The sequence below is a fragment of the Cygnus olor genome, chromosome Z (genome assembly GCF_009769625.2).
Source record: "Cygnus olor isolate bCygOlo1 chromosome Z, bCygOlo1.pri.v2, whole genome shotgun sequence".
Classification (NCBI taxonomy): Eukaryota; Metazoa; Chordata; class Aves; order Anseriformes; family Anatidae; genus Cygnus; species Cygnus olor.
The window spans coordinates 57,962,049-57,972,852 of NC_049198.1; positions in this window are offsets into that span (position 1 = coordinate 57,962,049).

Consider the following 10,804-nt stretch of genomic DNA (forward strand, 5'->3'; position numbering starts at 1 on the left):
TTTGTTTATTTTTAGTGACATCTGTTTTAAAACAAATTCTGTAAAAGGCTGCTTTTGAAAGATGTTTATGGATAGAATTTGTTTTGAGTGAAGAATATTTCTACATATGAACACTTCTTTTCTAAAGTGTGTACACAGAATAACACATCTGCTACCAAAGCAGGCCAGCCCTTTCAGGAGTGAGATGATACAACTATTTCTCTGGACTTCTGTCCCTTGCCTGGGAAGGTTCTTTTTTCACAGAAACGTGGCTCAGTTTGGGATCCATTGTTCAAGATTCTCCTGCACGTGGTTGCACACCATGGAGTAGGCAAAGATATCCATCTTTAATAACATTTATCTCCCTGAAAGTCCTTTCATTTTGACCTTTTCTTCCTGCAGCTTGGCCAATTTCCATTCCTTTTCCCTTTCACCCTTTCAGGTCTACCAAGCAGGAAAAAGAAAAGAAATGCAGTGAGGAGGTGGATATAGTACTTTTGTGTTTTTTTTTGAGATCTTTGATGTCATCATGCAAAAGATATATAATCACGTTCTTCCAATTGTCTTCTGTTATGAAAAGATGACTTTCCGTGCACGTTCATGCTTCAAACTCAGCTGAGAAAGGACATAAATTTGTTATTGCTTTGCTAAAGATAGGTTAAATGTCATGAGAGAAAGCAATAAGAGGTAGAAAAACAAGACTGAAACACACCACATCTCTTTTTAAATTAACCACCACAAGGTGCCACCTGAGCAGCTTTATAAAGTATTGTATTATACCTCTCTTTTGTAGGACATATGAGGTACATTTCAGCTGTAAGTGAATTTCATTTCTTTCATTCTGTCTCATTAATATTCTTTTATTGCAGGTTTCTTTGTGGACATAAATGACCTTGAAGGGAGTATGTGATTTCAAACGTACCTAAATTCACTGATAATGCTAAATTGGGCTGGTCTAGTAAAATAGAGGAGTGAGACAACCATTTGAAAATTATCAGATTGGATTAGGCTTAGAGGCCGATAAAGTAGCTCATTCAGCTTAGTGTGGAGACAAGTAAGATAATGAAAAAGGGTGCTCGAAACAATCCTAGTTTCTATGAGCTAAAATAATACAAGGTTCAGAACTTGGAACAGACATTTTAAGAAAGATTGATGGTAATTAAGACTGCACTTTTGCAATTTTACGTTTACTTTCTCGTTTCTGTGTTTTCTGAAAACATATGAAGAAGACAGGTCAAAATAATGTTCCACCAAAAAAAAAAATCAAATAAAAAAATAAAGCTAGGTATGAGCAGAAAGTATGGAATTGAAGCGCTTAGTTATCCATTTTGTTTTCTTTTTCTGGTTGAAGCAATTTCCAGATTCATTCGAAAGTGCACAATCTCTTCCAGCAGCACCAAGAAATTGATTTGCTCTCAAACCACCATAAAGGGCTTGATCTTTCAAAGACAATTTTCAAATAGCTTGATCTAGCAAAAGGATGGAATATTTCTATTGTGCTCATCATATTTTCTAAGCAATTCCTGAATCCGCAAGCTCTGTGTTTGCTGGTGAGATAAAAGAAATCCACTATGCTCAGCAGTTATTGTTTGTATTGCAGCTTTTAGGAGTCCTCACCATGAACCTGGTCTCACTTTGCTATGCACGAGATAAGCACCCGTGTCAACTGCAAATGACCTATTAAAGAATATTTGATTTATATGTGTACCTTCCAATGACAGAGAAGGTCTGAAGATAACTCGCGTGTTTGACAAACACGAATAAACGCTGCCGCTGCGCAGCCAGTGCTCCATGTCCCAGGGTTACGTGACAAAGGAGAACTGCAATTCTTTGAGGGGAGGCGATCCTGCTCTCGCTGCCTCCTCCTCCCCCTCTGCTCTGTGCACGTTGGCCCTGCCTTGCATGGGCTCTGGTCCCTCTCCTGGGCTGCTTCAGCTCCCTGGCCCCACTGGGAAGGACTCAGCTCCTTGTTAGTTTTATTTGTTGTCAATTTAGGCATGGCAGGGGCAGGTGTAGGGGAGGAAGCCACTTCCCCAGCCTCCCTCTGCACACACCAGGCCTACCAGCATTGCACAGCCTCCTGGCAGCATTGCATGTCCCAACCAAAAAAATAAATAAATAAAACTCTCCTAGCAGGGGTCAGGTACTAGTGTTCCTGCTGACCTGCTTACAGATCGTTATTCAAAACCTCAAGTAAGACAGAAGTGTTGATCCATTTCTGCTAATCCGTGAAAGAAATAGTCTGTCCTTCCTATCTCCTAGCTGCTCATCCAAGAAAGTACTTTAATATTGCCTGACTTGGATGTTTTTAAATGTGAGAAATGCTCTATATCAGCTGGTACTTCTTAATGTAATCAGCAGAGTAGATGAATTTAAACAAACAAATTTAAACAAAGTAATGCAAGTTTAACTTCATTAAAACAATACCTTCAAATTCTTCTGCTGTTTGCAGGACTGGTCTTAAAGGGCAAAGGCATAAAAGCGTTCTATTTTAAAAGGAGGCTGAAAATGAAAAATATTAAATGTGATTAATTCTTTTAAATGTTTTTAAATTAAATTCTGCTGTACTTTAATTAATTAAAAAATTTTCTTATTTGCTGTTGGTGTTATTGGAATATATTCTTAATATTTTGTTTTTATGTAAAGGTGGTGACATATGATACAAATAGTCAAGGTAGAAAATGAATCATTCTTTGGAGAAATAGAGCAGCAAAGCCAAAGCTTTTCTAAAAGAACAACAAATTCCCAAAGAGTTTTTCTTTGTCAACTGTATGTTATAAATACACATGTGATTAGGCTGCTCCATCCTTCATACCATTCCATGGGAATTTCCATTTGTTTGGCTGACATCAAAGGACTTTAATTGCAGCTAGACCTACCTCACTGCTGTAAAACATGAGAAATAATACAGACAAAACAAGTTGAAAAAAGATTTTAAAATACATTATGTAAAGTCTGAGCAAAGCTTATTTCCTCACTGATACTACACCTGAAGCACATTCAAATTCTTAGGGAGCTGAGGTTTAATTCATATATTTGCCTGCTTCGAAAGTTAGTGATAAAGACAGATAAGAATGTACTGCCATATTTTAGCTGTCAGGTTTCAGATGCTGGATAGCAAACTGGAGGTGAACAGCCTTTGGTGAGTGCCTGTAGTGCTGGTGCATTCTCTGACCCAATCCTGGAAATAATTGACCCAGCACTCTCACTTTATGTGAGGGAATTGGCTCTGCCTAACTCTGTAGGACAGGAGCAGGCAAAGCTGTTAACTCTGCTGCTCCATGCAGAAAATTCATGAAAATTGCTTTTCACCCTCAGAGTGGGCAATGAAGAGCACATCAGGGCAGCCACCCTGCCTGGAACTGTGGGAGTTTCAGCAGCTGTGGGAGTTTCATGCCTGGTGCCCAGGGCTGGAGCTGCCCTGGCCAGCCCTGCTCCCTGTGCTCCCAGGAGCAGCCTGGTGACAGCCCTGCGGCGGGTGCAGGTGGGAGGCCTTGCAGTAGGGACAGACATGCAGAGAAAGACACAGCAAGGGAGAGGCAAAAGGGTGAGTTTTTACAGGGTCTCTCATGTTTGCCATGCTCAGGATATGTCTCAGTTTGATTAGCTTTACCGTGCATATCCATACTTATTAGATGAACATAGAAGACTAGAATACACATTTATTGTGGCAGCTATCTAGTCTCATGTAAATCCGGCTGAATTCTGCTTTTATACCAAAGATTTTGCCTGAATGTTAATTAAGGCAAATTAAAGAATGTTTATGACTTCATTAAGTCATCCAGACTTATTGCATAGTGACCTATCACAAGTTTTGGATATCTGGGAGTGAGCTTGAAGAACTGCCAGCAGAAATAAGACAAATAGTCAAACTTACATAGAATGGGTCTGCAAGTGGGTTTAGTGCAGAATGCACTGAGATATTAACTACTGGGACCTTAATGTCTCGGCAGCTTTATATTTTCAAGAAAAAGTGCAGAATGATCAAAAGAAAGAAACTTTACAGGTTTGTTAGAAATGACAAGAAAAGGGAGGCAGATCAAAGATTAATTTTGAAACCAAAAACTCTTAAAACCAAACAACTGCATACATTTCTAAGGGATAATGAAAGGTTTTGTACCAAATTGGAAGGATTCAGACTGAATATGTTTGGTGCCATTTTCCCATAAAGTAATGGTAAATAAAAACAGTTAGCAGGTACATTTCTCAAATTTGAAACACAATAATATATTCATCTGGTAAAACAGAAAGTTTAATTCCAAATGATTTTTATTTTGATGTGAATAATTTTATTTTTATACTTCCTTAAAAATTATTTTACCATAAAATTTAAAGACATATCTGACATTTCGTGTTTAATTCCTTTCATAACAATTCTTCAAGCAAGATACATGCTGATTTGAACCAGAAAATACAAGAAAATGGCATAAAAATAACGTGACTTTCAAAGGATAAATGATAAAGTTTCAGTAACGAAGGATGAGCCATTTTGGATAAAATCGTACTTGTAGCATGATTAGACTAATCAGAAGTTCCACGCTAAATCTCATCCTACACTTGCAGTGCTTAATGACAGAGGCTGAGTTGCATCAAATCCCTTGCAAAACTGCAGCAGGAATCTAGGCTGTCCTTCTGCCCGTGCCAGGTCAGTGTAATGATGGGATGGCCCACGAAGATCTCAGTGTTCCCCAGCAGAGGAACTATTCTTGACCAAGTTAATTAATTGAGCTCTGCCTCATGAGTACAGGCTGCTGCCAAGACTGTAGGAAGAGAGGCACGGGAGCAAGGACAAAGGGAGCAGGGAGGTCTCAGTTGGAGCCATGAGAAGCTCCCTTTGTTCATTTGCTGAGCCCACTCTGTATGAAGAGTGGCTTGAGCATCTGGTGCTGCTAGAAAATGGCTTGGAAGTGGCAGACAGCTTTCGAAAAAGTCTAGGCTTTGTTGCTTATTAGCTGCATTTTGAGTCATTCAACCCCCCTGAAAGTAGCACACAGAACATGGTTGTTGCTCAGCACCACACAGATTCACAGAGGGTGGGCAGCAACTGCCATGCTGCATCCCATCCAGACCCAGGAATGAGTGATCTGGCAGAGTGCACTAATCCATGTTGTGGCTCTGTGGCTCCAGTCACTATAGGCTACTCCTGTTGTTATCATGCCAGTAAGACTGCAGGAAAATCCCAGCCTCCCTCACTAAAGTCAAGGGGTGCCAGGGTGGCCACCATTAACATGTTCTAAGAGAAGACAAGGAGTCCATGGATTAGTGGAAAAAGTTCTTCCTGAAAGGTGTGTCCCTACTTCTCATTCATCCAGACCCTGGCCTTCCTGAGGTGACATGGTGACCACCCTGCTCTACAATACAGAGTCAGGCAAGGACCCTCCTTCACTGGCATACTTGGCAGGTATAGGCCTCAGCAGGTACAGTCAGGGTGGTCAGGAAGCTGGGGCATAAGCCGTGGGAAGCAGATCTGGGGAGAGGAGAGGAAGTCCAAGAAAGCTGCTGACTTTCTATGTAATAGCCTCCTGGATTGCCTATGCCCTTCTGTGCTGTCCCTCCAACAGATATTGGGGTGGTTGAAGCCCCCCATGAGGACCAGGGATTGTCAAAGTGAGGCTGCTTCTATCTGTCTGTAGAGGGCCTCATCTTCTTGTTCTTCATGGTCAGGTGGCCTGTAGCTGACACCCACTGTAATGTCATCTATCCCTGCCTGACTTTAATCCTGACCCGACAGCTCTCTGCCAGCTCTCTACCCATCCCCAGGCAGAGCTCCATATGCTCCAGCTGCTCACTGACATCAAGCATGATGTCTCCTCCTCGTCTTTCCTGCCTGTCCTTCCCAAAGAGCCTGTATCCTTCCATGCCAACACTCCATTCAGGGGAGCCATCCCACCACATCTCTCTAATGCCAGTTAGGCCATAGCCCTGCAGGTACGCGTACATCTCTAACTGCTCTTCTTTATTCCCCATGCTACCTGTGTTAGCACAGGGACATTTAAGTTGGCCCCTGATGAAGCTGACTGACTGTCTGGAGTGGCTGGAATTCCTTTGTGCTGCTCTTCAGGTGCTCTCCTGCTGACCTGTGACCCTTCTCCAGGCTCTGGGCATCTATCGCTGACACTGGCATCAAATGGGGAGGAGTGGGATGGAGTGAGGTTTCCCTCCCTTGGTAACTCTAGTTTAAATCCCTCTTCACCAGCTTGGCAAGCCTATGACTGAAGATGCTCTTGCCCTTTTCTGAGAGGTGGAGCCCATCAGCCCCCAGCAGACCATGTTTCTCAAAGCGAGTCCTGTCATCTAAGTAGCTGAACCCGTCTGAGGCAACAGTCCTGCAAACATCTGTTGATTTGCCACATCCAATTGGCCTTTTCCAACCCCTTCTCTTTGACTGGCAGGACTTATGAAAAAGCTGCCTGTGCTCCTGTGTCCTCTACTGCTGCTCCAGAGCTCTGTAGTCCCTCTTGATGCTCCTCTGACAGCTCCTGACAGCATCACTGGTGCCCATGTGAAACAGCAGCAGTGAATAATAGTCGTTAGGCTGTATGAGTCTTGTTAGTCTCTTGGTGACATCCCTGATACGAGCCCCTGGTAAGCAGCAGACTTCCCTCTGAGAAGACCTGGACACGCTTGAGAAGTGGGCCCATGTGACCTGCATGAGGTTCACCAACTCCAAGTGCAAGGTGCTGTACCTGGGTTGGGCAATCCCAGATGTGAGCACAGACTGGGAGAAGAACTTATTGAGAGCTGCTCTGCAGAGAAGGACTTGGGGGTGGATGAAAAGCTTGACATGAGCCAGCAGTGTGTGTTTGCAGCCAAGAAGACCAACCGCATCCTGGGCTGCATCAACAGAGGAGCAGCCAGCAGGTCGAGGGAGGTGATTGTGCCCCTCTGCTCTGCGCTTGTGAGGCCCCTCTGGAGTGCTGCGTCCAGGTCTGGGGCCCCCAGCACAAGAAGGATGTGGAGCTGTTAGGGTGGGTCCAGAGGAAGACCATGAATTTGATCACAGGACTGGAGCACCTCTCCTATGAAGAAAGGCTGATGGAGCTGGGGCTGTTCATCCTGAAGAAGAAAAGGCTCCAGGGAGACCTCATTGTGGCTTTTCAGTACTTTAAAGCGGTCTTATAAAAAAGATGGACAGCAACACTTTGCTCAGTCAGATAATGACAGGACAAGGGCGAATGGTTTAAAACTGAAAGAGGGGAGATTTAGATTAGATGTTAGGAGGAAATTCTCCACTCAGAGGGTGGTGAGGCACTGGAACAGGTAGCCCAGAGAAGTTGTGCATGCCCCATCCCTGGACAAGGCCCTGGGCAACCTGATGTAGTGGAAGGTGTCCCTGCCCATGGCACTAGATGATCTTTAAGGTCCTTTCCAACCCAGGCCATTCTATGATTCTACGATTCTATAATTCTATGATAAGTGTATTTTGTTGCCATCTCCACATTTCAAAGTATTATAATATTCATGAGAACTATAGGTTTAACAGCAATTGCTTTTGTTATGCCCCTCAGAATGTAGGTTAATCCACTGATAGGGAAATGGGTGTTAGTCATCACTGTTCATGCACTCCTAATTCGGCATATCCTAATTGTATGTCTCTCTTATTTTTCAGTAAGCACTGTTCTACCAATATTCCACTAGCTTTAAGAAGTATTTCTCTTTAGGAAAGAATATGCCTAACCGGAACTGAAACTCTTATTATATACACGAAAGATGTCTGACTTGCCCTATGTACTGAAAGCTTGTTCAGTGCTAAAGTAGGGCAAAACTAAAGAGAGGAGAGAATTAGGCAACAAAGGGAATGGTCTGAAAAAATTTCCTTTGAAAAATTCCCATTTGCTTTTTTGGATTTTGAATCAAATCCTGGAAAAAACAAGTGGTGATAACGGAATGTTTGACAGAACTGACTTCTAATTGGGGGGAAATAAAGCATATTCTTTTTTGCTCTGTTATATTAATTTCTATGGGAGATCTGCATGAACAGGTTTCTGATAACATCTTCCAAGAGCTACTGTGAGAAAGGACTCTAAGAATGGTCTGAGTGACTCAAACTGGCCAAATTACTACAGTCAGCGTTGTCAATAATAATATACAGAGTAGTCTGTAATATTAAAGAAATTTATATATTTATTACCCAGTTTGAGGTTCTGGTATATTTCTAAATAATGAGTGCTAAGATTTAATGTCATCCCACATTCCAAAAAATGAAGAAATTGTTCAGTAAGTGCAAAAGTGATATAGCTGAAACTGACGATAATTCTATTCATAAAGACAATAATGTATTTTTAGTCATCTATTTAGATTCATATGATAGATATTCATTTTTCATGTTACTCATAAATTCATTGTAAAGGAAACATATTCAGCGAGAACAACACTACAAATATCAAGAAATATCAACAAACACTACAAAAGCAATAAATAATAGATTTTAAAGAAAATCATAACCAAGGGCCCAAGGGCTTTTTTTTTTTTTTTTTTTTCTTTCTTTTCTTTTTCATTATTTACTGGAGAAGAGGCAGGTAGCAGTTATTTATGTTCAGTGGATCAGCCACCCAAACACTTGTATTTATTAGTTCAGACCAACGAAATCTGATGGAGGTTTCACCTCTCTTTCACATTTCAGTCTGTGGAAGCCCATCTTATTTAGAAAGTACTAAATGGGCCTTTCTTTATTATCTACTCTCTTGGTAAATGGTACTAGGTAACTAGACAAAAAGGAAAACAGATGGGCAAGATAAATGCAATTCATTAAGCAAAAGCTAGAAAACATACAGAAGTAACACAGGTCAATGCAGTGTACTAAGATATTATTTATCATGTTATAAAGTTACTGCATTTGGATAACATCCAAAAGTCTGAATTGCAAGAGAGTGCCATTTCTGCCGACCTTTTGCAGCACAGTGTAGTTTTCAGAATTCAGAGGTACAAAAATTTAACATCTATTGTGATTTATTCTGCTGCAGTTAAAGTACAGGCCTACTGGATTGTGGCTAGTCTCTGAATACAAATGTGATATAGTACTCTGTTAACTTTCCTTCTACAGCCTCTCAAAACCCTAAATAATAGTATAGCTTTTTGTAATGTATTACTTTTCACAAAAAAGTCTTGCTGATTCAAAAAACAGCCTTTTAGAATTATATGGATTCTAATGCATACCTCCTTAGGAACTTGCTTAGACATTAAGAGTTAATTAGGTTTGCTTTTAGGAGGATTTTTATAAAGACAAACTCACAACCTGTTTAGCTTCATCAGATGGTGCTGTGTGCTCCCAGGATGAATGTTACAAAACAATGAAAAAATGAAGGAAGCTAATGGATATTCTTAACAGTCCCACCTTTTTCCTCCTGTCAACCAATTTTTAACGCTGATGAAAAGTAGAAAAAATGTTAAATGATCATATTATTTTTCCCAGAGGGGTTCATTTTCCAATGGTACTTGAATAATATACTTCAGTCTAACATAAGCATGTCTGCTGTCTAGATTTTACCTGCAGACATGGTGAAGCCAGCATCGTTCCTCTGATAGAGCGCAATCAGAGCTGTCTGCCTTTCCCAGATGCATCAGGCCCAGAAAGAAAAAGACTACAGCCAAAGATATATGGATTTCGGCAAGGGCCTCCTTGTGTCTCCTAGGAAGACATGTGATACAGTATCCTGTGGGTCTTCTTCTCTGTATTTTAGAATCAGTGCAATTGGTGCAAACTTAGTGCTAACAAATCTGTCAGAGTACTTGGGCAAAATTCCAAGAAATTCCTGTTTCCATTCCTTTTAGTGCCATTTATCCTCCTTAACATGTCTTGCTGATAGTAACACGTATGCTGTATTGATCAGTGGAACCATCTCATATATATTGAGAGACTGCGAGGTAGTATTCTATTTGCAGAATGACAGCATCAGGAAAGACAGTGTTTTCAGACTAAGATTTAACCATCACCTGACTCACTGCAAGTAGTGACATGTATCTTTGGAAGACGGAAGGCTGGCAAAAAATGGCTTATGCCTAGGACAGTCGTTATTACAGAAAATATCCATCATCCAATTGCTGCATGATTGCATTTCATAGCATTTGTGAGGCCCAGGGGACATTCTATTTCCAAGGCTGATGGTAAGATGTTCAATTTGCCTGCTGACTTCAAGCAATATGAGATATGCCAATATTTTGCTATGTGTCCAAGGTAAGGTTTAAAAGGATGGTTTGACAGAACATGATATTGCACAATATTGTACAATATCATGTATCATGTACCTCGGAATAAAGACAATATATTAGATTTTCACTTGAATTGGAATTTTCTGGCAAATGCTCTTTTAAAAGGGTGAGTGTTAATATGCAAGATTCTCAGTGTATGCAGTAGATGTTAAAAGGTCATAACCAAGGCGTGGGCTGTCACAGTTGGTCTGACTAGGCTGATACAAAGAGTGGAGGTAAGGGCTGTAATCACAGAAGACCAAGGTTAGGAAGACAAAGCCAAACCAAAGGCAAGGCAGGAGCCTGCTCAGCACCCAAGTCAGCTGACAGTAATCCTAGAAGTTTAAAACTGTAAGGCACGTCCTGAGATGGTTAGCGAGAAAGACAAGAAAAATGGTGAAGGCAGATGTGCAGCAGTCATTACTGGTCAGCTGAGAGGCCGAGCAGGGCCTCAGGAAAAGGGCTGCTGCATTTTTGGTTCTGATACAAATTGGCACATTGAGTAATACAGCAGCAGTGGAACTCACATAGACACATATCAGTTCTTAGGCTTAATGGCCAGCCTTTAATTCTTAGACAGTTTTTTCAGGTTATCAAGATGTAGGAGACTGTCTTCTGCCAGATTGCTGTCTGCTCT